The sequence below is a fragment of the Ceratotherium simum genome, chromosome 4, assembly GCF_057802395.1.
Source record: "Ceratotherium simum simum isolate JZ-2026a chromosome 4, ASM5780239v1, whole genome shotgun sequence".
NCBI lineage: Eukaryota > Metazoa > Chordata > Mammalia > Perissodactyla > Rhinocerotidae > Ceratotherium > Ceratotherium simum.
Genome location: NC_141903.1, coordinates 88755833 through 88764366, shown reverse-complemented (window position 1 = coordinate 88764366; position 8534 = coordinate 88755833).

Sequence of the window (8534 nt, the reverse complement as noted above, 5' to 3'; positions counted from 1 at the left end):
TTCCAGGCTAGCCCACTGCCTAAAATGCCCTCCCCATTCCCTTTCACTTATTTAAATATTCTCTGTCATTCAGGTCCTGCTGGAGACCTATTTCTTTCACATTACTCTAACCCCTTCTTTTTAAGATATTGTCTGCACTTAATCATTACTTTCATACCTTGTTTATCAATTGTTTAAAGTCTCCATGTCTTGTTTCCATAATTAGATTTTAGGCTATTGGAGGACGGGGACCATATTTTACATTTTTTGTGTCCTTCCCAGAAACTGCATATACATAAATGATCAGCCTTTAATAAGTAGTTTGTTAGAAAAAATTTAAAGTTAAAAAATTAAAAACCAAATTATTGTCAATTGAAAAATAATCATTGAACTCAATGAAATTATAAGGCAATTCAGTGAGCAAACAATCCGATTGTCAAATAACTTTTCCCAAGAAAATACCCACTGCATAAAGAAAGGCATATATATGCATATTTTAAAGCTTAGTGGCAAGTTAAGCGGTAATTGAAACGGATGAGCTATCTCCAGTTGCTAAGAGTTATGCTTAACTACAGACAAACAGCAATATCGTATACCACTTCCTCAGCAGCTTGGGAAAGAGATCGGCCTGCTTGCTAAGTAGAATGGACAGGTTTATTGTTAGTTATTGCACAGTACTCAGCACTGGGGGATAAACCCTAGGTGTGCTGCAATCACAGCGCTTAGCTGCTCCTCTGTTCACACCTTCATTTGATCTAATTTCATTCCTTGGAACAGGACAATTAAACCTTTAATCAATTGCTACATTTGATGTCCTACTCAGTATTACACATACCAGAAAATGATCCCAGTCGTGAGGTTTTGCTACAAAATATGTATACATTTAGCACCGGTAAAATGATAAAGAGGGTTTTTGAGCCTTTTAATGAAGGATGGATGAGGAGGATGAGCAATGAAGCAAGAATGGGGTGAGACAAGGATGAGATTATTTGATGTTCTTATAATATTGTTGGTATTCTGACCCCCTCATCTGCTAATCCCTGTAGCTGTTTATTTGTAAGAGAACATTCATGATCACAGTCCTTTGTACTCTGATGATTTTGGTAATTATGCAGTTGAGCTTCAAGGACAGAGGAAAATTTGCAGGAGGTCTGAAATTGAGCAGAAAAGGTTTATCGCTACATGAAACACTTGGATAAAAAGGGGAGAGAATGCAGAGTGTGTGCCACTAAGTAACCACTGGTCGGTGGAATGTCAGCGGTGTGATTTGGCAGTGAGATCCATGCCTCATCAACAGCCTCTCTCATTGTCACTGCCTCTTTCTCTTCGTCTATTGGGCACCTAAACAGTTCAACCCAGATGGAGTCCCCAGAAAGAAAAAATTCATCTTCCTGCTTCCCCAGAATTGGTGACCAGGCTATATTGCCCCTAAGTTAGTCTTCCCTGCATCTTTGCAGCTTGTCTGCTAGCCATTGTCCTACTGTTTGATACATTTGGCATATTGTTGGGTATATTGGTTCAAGTGATGAGAAATATATTTCATCCATTAAATGACAACACATCCACATATTTCCTGGTGAACCCATAATACCAGACATAAGCAAGAGCTCTTGCTTGTTTTGATAAGTTTATACCTAAAACTGTTCAGGAGCTTGAGTGTCAAGTTGGTAGTTGATTTAAGTAGAAGATAGGACTTAGCTCTGCCATGGGAGACCCTCAGCTTGGTTTGGGTGTGGCACTGAAGCCCCCTCCAAAGCACCTCCTAACATGTGAGAGGGTCATCTTCTCATCCTGGTCCTCTATTTTGTGATCTTCAGTGTGTCGTCAGCAGTCACTGACTCCTTCTGTCTTCCCACAGCATTTTGGTTGTTTATAGGAGTGCCTCTACTACTACTAAGATGAAGTCCTTGACAGTAGAGAAGTTATTACTCATTTAAGTCTCCCTCAGGACATAGAAAACATCTATGAGTAGATAGATAATAAACATTTGGGTATTTTTTGAGTCAATAATGGTAAGCGAATTAAGTGATAACTTTCAGATTCCTATAGTACAAGCTTTTATAGGATCTTTTTTTTCATTTTGTTCTTTAAAGTTTTATTAATTAACATAAGCTAATTTAAAAACCTAGGAACTATACCCAAGTAAAAATAAAAAGGAAAACTACCTTTCATCTCTCAACCGTATATAGCACCCATATATATGATGCTGTTTATCTATCTAGGCTATTTTCTACACGTATGTAAACATATATAGAGATGGCATCATACTACATACAGTGTTTTGTAATCTGATTTTTTAAAGTAAAAATATGCAATCTATATGCATTTAAATATAATCAATATATCCATATATTACCATTTTGACAGCTGCAGAGTATTTCATTGTATAAGTGTACTTTATAGTTCTACATTTATATTACTTCCCAATTTTTGTACTTATGAAGTCAGCTAAGATCTTATTTCCTGGCCTCAGCTCTCTTGTAGGCTCGAGGCCCACTCATCAAAGGGACCTACAATGTCCTGTTAACTCCATCATGACCTGACAGAGTTACCTAGTGGCTGGTTGCATAGGATCTTTTTTGTAGTCTTAACAAAATTTTGTGGATACAATAAAGAAAACTGTACTTATGCATTAAATCTACTTCATTCTTTTGATAAGGAAAATGTATCGGAGAATATATTAGAAACTTTAAGATGACCAAGCACATCCTGTGACACTTAGTATTTGAGTAGAATTCATTATCTATAGAAGTCTCTTCGTACCTTCAAACTCCAGGTCAGTTGTAAAGAAACAGTAAACACCAGTAAAGAAACACTGATGAAGGTAAAATCGGGCAAATAAGTAAGACAAAAAGTGAAGATAATCTCGTTACGTGGGAGTTTATTCAAATACTCAAAAATGTTAATGGCTTCACAGTATCTTTTCTTTCCTTTTATCCCCCCTCTTTGAAAATGATCATCAATTAAACCTGTGTAGCATTTTACATAGGTTTAAAGCCCATGCTAAAAACTTGATTTTTAGTCACTGGCGGATGAAATCCAACTCTGCTGGTTTCCTCCTGCAGGGGGGCAGGCAGCCCGGTGGAGCTGTAAGTTACCGTCAACAAGCCCTTACCCACAATGGGTCCCTGCCCCCCTCCCTGTCAGAGAAAAGCTTACCCTGCACAGACAGTGTAGGGCAAGGAAATGAAGATGGCAATCCTGTGCTGAGAAGGACACATCACCGTCTCTTCCTGTCCCTTAGCCTATTCAGAGCACAGCCCCACGTCATATTCAAACATGGCCTGTCCCAGGCCTCCTGGGTTATGTGGGCCTGTGATAGCCAATTATCAGGAGTCCAATAAGACCATGTCACATTAAACCAAATAGAAGAAAAAACCAAGGGAGAAAGTGATTGTGAACATTTGGGAAATGACACAAAGCAGTTAACAAACCTGTAGAGATCAATGACTCAGACTTTATGAATTAAATTCTATAGACATATATTAAAGAAAAGGTCTGAGTCTCCAATTACCAGGTGTTTCTGACATTTTATAGACCTTAAGCTCAGATGTGACTACTCAGTGGGTCCAGCGCTCCATGCTGCCATTGTAATTAAGACTAAATTAAGTGAACAGGTGTCTAACAAGTGTGTCATAGAAAATGCTATGATTCATCTACCTACTATGGAATTAGAATTCTGGAAATACGTTGCCAATTTCTCTGCCATTAGAGAGGACTGAATTGCACAAAACAAATGCACTGTCTGTTATTTATGACTCAGGTTTAAGATTTTTCTTGGTAAATGAATAAAATCTTTTTATAACTATTAATCTTATATCTGATATTTTATAATAGTAAAGAAGAGAAAGTATTGACATTTTACAATTCATTGCTGAAAGAAGCCCATAAAATGGAAGGTCATTATTTCGTCTTCTTGATACAGACCCATCACAATTCCTATAGTAACTTTTGTGTGCTGCAATTTAATCAATTTCAAGCACTATAGAGTAATTGAATTTATTTATGCATTTTTCAGACCATATTGTAACTTAGAAACATTCTATGAGTAGCAGGAATCACAATTTTATCTGAAGATTATCTTTGTTGAAGGGAGGTGGACAGTGCCTGGGTTCTGGGTTGGAATCACACTATGTCCCTTACCTGCAAATGACCTTAGGCAGGTTACTTGACCTCTCTGAGCCTCAGTTTCCTCATGTGCACAATGGGAATAATTATAGTATTGGCCTCAAAGGGTTTTCCTTTTAACTTTTTATTTTGAAATAATTGGTTCACAGGATGTTGCAAGAAAAGTACAGTGAGGTTCCATGCACCCATCACCTAGCTCACCCCAGCAGTGACATCTTGTGTAACTATAGTGCATGATCAAAACCAGGAAATTGGTTGGCACAATACAATTAACCAGACTACAATTCTTATTCAAATTTCAATTTTTTTTTTTTGGTAGGGCTTTGTGTATAGGGCCATGGCATTTTATCACGTGTACAGATGTGAATAACCACCACGACAATCAAGATACAAATATATGGATTAAATACAATTAGGCATTTAAAGTGCTTAGCACAAGAGGTAGCACATAGAAGGAATTAATTAAATGTTACGTATTATTATTAGTTAGAAGGAATCAGATGATCTTGCTTATTCAATGTTTCCTAATTTCATGAGGTACTTGGCTGGTTGACATAAATACACAGTATTTTAATAATTTTTTAATAATTTTTTTTAAATAATTTTATTTATTTATTTTTCCCCCCCAAAGCCCCAGTAGATAGTTGTATGTCATAGCTGCACAGCCTTCTAGCTGCTGTATGTGGGACGCTGCCTCAGCATGGCCGGAGAAGCGGTGGGTCGGTGCGCGCCCGGGATCCGAACCCGGGCCGCCAGCAGCGGAGCGCGCACACTTAATCGCTAAGCCACGGGGCCGGCCCTATACACAGTATTTTAGAAGCTAGAAGCAAGACACTTTGTATTACTCATCTTTTAAATTTTTTTCTATATTTTATGATGCTTTGACATCTTGAGGCCTTGCAGATCTAGGGAGGGGCTGCCGCTTGGAGGGTTAGCTAATTCCTAGAAGTAGCAAACAACCTGCCCATGAGAAGGCCTTTGATATGGAAACCATAGCCCTATCTGCCTCCTTTCATCAGGCTCCTGAAGTAATTTTCCACCCCGCCCACCGGCTCCTTGGCTGTATATCTGCACTTCTTGTTGTATTTGGGGTTGAGCCCAGTCTCTCTCCCCTTTTGCAACACTCTTGACAGCTACACCTATTGCAATAGTCCTGAATAAAGTCCTCTCTTTCTTATCATGCTAAAAAGTGTCAGATTAATTTTTTCTTTAACAGACCCCAGCCCCAGACTATTCTAGACAGAACAAATACGTCTTTCCCAGACCTAAGGGAGCCTTGTCAGGGACTTCTTCCTTGATTGCACAGGGTGTAGGGTGAGGGGACCAAATTAAAGGTATACTAATTTCTCCTGGTATTTCTGCCATTCCTTAGATGAAGAAAAAAGAGAAAAAATCACATTCTTGGATGCAGTAGAACTGGTACATGGAAAAACTTCACCAAAGAGTTAAGATACGACCACAATATCCCAGAAATCATTCCATTTATTCAATAGTTAACTTAAATGAAGATTCTAAGATGGGGACATACTTCTCAGATAAATGACCTTGCTATTGTTACCGAACCAGGTTCATTTTGCCCGCCGCATGATTATACCAATCACCAATATGATGAATTTGCAAAGAGAAAGGGTTTAATCACAAGGCAGCCAAGTGAGGAGATGGGAGAACCAATCTCAAATCCACCTCCCTGAAAAATAGGGATTAAGAATATTTACGAGATAAAGGGGTGGGATGGTCTGAAGTGGGAATAGATGATTGGAGGTAAGGTGAAGTGAGGTAATTGATGATCCGAACAATAGTAGTCAAGTTTCCTGGCTCTTAGGGTGCAAGTTCACAAAATGGTGGCATTAGCATGAGCTGATGGGGAAGTTTTAAAGTCTCTGACGTCATCAAAGGGTCACCTATAGGTCATCCCAGTCGATGAGTCAATGTGTCAGTGGTCTTTAAATTTTATTTATTTATTTTTCCTCCAAAGCCCCAGTAGATAGTTGTATGTCATAGCTGCACATCCTTCTAGTTGCTGTATGTGGGACGCGGCCTCAGCATAGCGGGAGAAGCGGTGCTTCGGTGCGAGCCCGTGATCCGAACCCGGGCCGCTAGCAGCGGAGCGCGCACACTTAACCACTAAGCCATGGGGCTGGCCCAATGTGTCAGTGGTCTTAACCAGCCTGAACCAGACAAGGAGTCAACTCTCAGTTCCTGAAAAACTCAAGTACCCGGTACCATGATGACCTAGGCATCAGATGTTGTCTATAGGGTGGGCTTTAGTAATGCATTATCTAACTACTTTCGCTAATAGACAACTGAGTATAGTTAAAGCAGGTTGGCCCCCGGTTTCATCACCAGAGCCCTATGCTTTTCCGATGGCAGCACTTATCACACGAAGTCCCCATCACCTCCTGCGTGAGCCTGGGCTCCTCCAGGGCCAGGATGAGGTGGGGGTGGGGAGTTGTCCTCAGGATCTGGATGATCAGAACCTCTAGACAATGTTTTGGCTCCTTGGATATACAACACCTACTAGAAGTTAGTTCTTGCACCTGGAAACTTTTGGAAATATCAATGCTTTATTGCCACCTTCTGGTCAAAATGTGTTGTGTGTTATTTCTTCATGTCGTAAATTGGTTTCAGTAAAAAGGATCTAAGAGAAGTTAAGTTTCTGGCAGATCAGCAATTCCACTTCCCAGTGGTAAACAACATGGACAGAGTATTACGTAACTCTTGAGACATTTTCTGAGGATGTACATGCATGTTTGTCTACTTACATAAATATCACATGCATGGTTACTATTCTGAAGCTGTTAGAGAATAAAAGGCAGATAACTGTAACTTTTCCACAGGTGTTTTTTTTTAATAGTTTACAAAGTACTTTCACATTTGATCATTCTATCGACTTGAAAGGCAAGTAGGGATGGTTAATGGAATGATTTTTATAGCAATCCTATAAGAAGACAGGGAATTATCAACGAGCCCTTAAACTTCCTTACAGATATTTTGTCCTATTACTCTTTTTAACCTTTTTTTCATTAGCAAGCCCAATTTTGCACTTAAAATATAATTCTGCTTACGAAAGCGACATAACACATTTTATGAAAACATCTATTGTGTAGGAAAAAGAAATCTTAATCAATCAACTGACAAATTTATATACATTAATGCCTCGTGCATCACCCTCAGTTTATGGTTCAAGACGATGATGAGGATGCTAACATGTGGTGGACTGATGGCCCATGGTTGAGTGCTGCCTCTGGAAGCAGATCATCTGAATCTGAATCCTGGCTCTGACTCTTATTGGCTGTATTATCTTAAGCAAGTTACTTAATCTCTGGGCTTCGGTTTCCTTATCTGTAAAATGGAGGTGATGATGTGATAATAGTACCTATTCCACGGGATTGTGATGAGAATTAAATGAGTTAATATCTGCCCAGTGCTTCATATAATGCCTAGCACATTAATGAATTATTTCTGTAAAGTGATTAGAACAGTGCCTGGCACATAGCAAGCATTATAAGCATTTATTACACAGAACAACAATAATAATAATAATTAATATTCACTGCAAACTTACCACGTGCCAGGTTCTAAATTTAGCACTTGGCACACATTATTACTTTTCATCATCCTACCATCCTGTGTGCAGGGTACTATTATTTAATCTCCATTTTACAGGTTCGGAAACTGACCCACAGAGAGCTTAAGTAGCCTGCCCAAAGTCACACAGCTGATATGTACCAGAGCTGAGATTTAGTTAACCTGTCTCTCTCTGTAAGTTGTTATTTCACTATCTCCCACATGTCCGGTTGCATTTAAACAATTTCACTAATTTATCAAGTTAATTCTATACTATTTGATGTCCTCTGTAACCCTAATGAACTGCATAAGCACACAACTTTGTCTTTCTTTTCTAGGTTTTTGGCATATATTCAGATGAACCTTAATTTTTTTGTAACTATTTTATGTTTAGATACATTTAATGCTAAACAAAATACTGTGACTGTGTTTAGCAAACATAGGATGATAATAAAGAGGTCATTAGGCTCACAAACATTCGATCCTTTCTCTTCAGAAGACTGTTTCAATAAATTAGTACGATTACTTTGCTGGTTAAATATTCATTCATTGTGATCTCACATTAAATCCTCGTGAACTAAAGCGAGGCGAGAAGTACATGTATTTCAATAAACGATAGGATCGTGTCCAAGCCCTTCCTTGAAACAACAAGAAGGTAAATGTGTATTCCTGACTTTCTAATGTTTCCTTTGATTAGTGTTAATCTCCTTTCTTATATTCTTAAATTTTTTAATTATTATAAGAGAGTTGTCAATAACTATCACTCTATCTTGGGGAGAAAAGGGCAGGGAGGGAAGGAGAAGGCCCCTCTGGTATCAAGATGGATTCATTCAGCAGCCCCCACCCCAGTACAGTGTGAG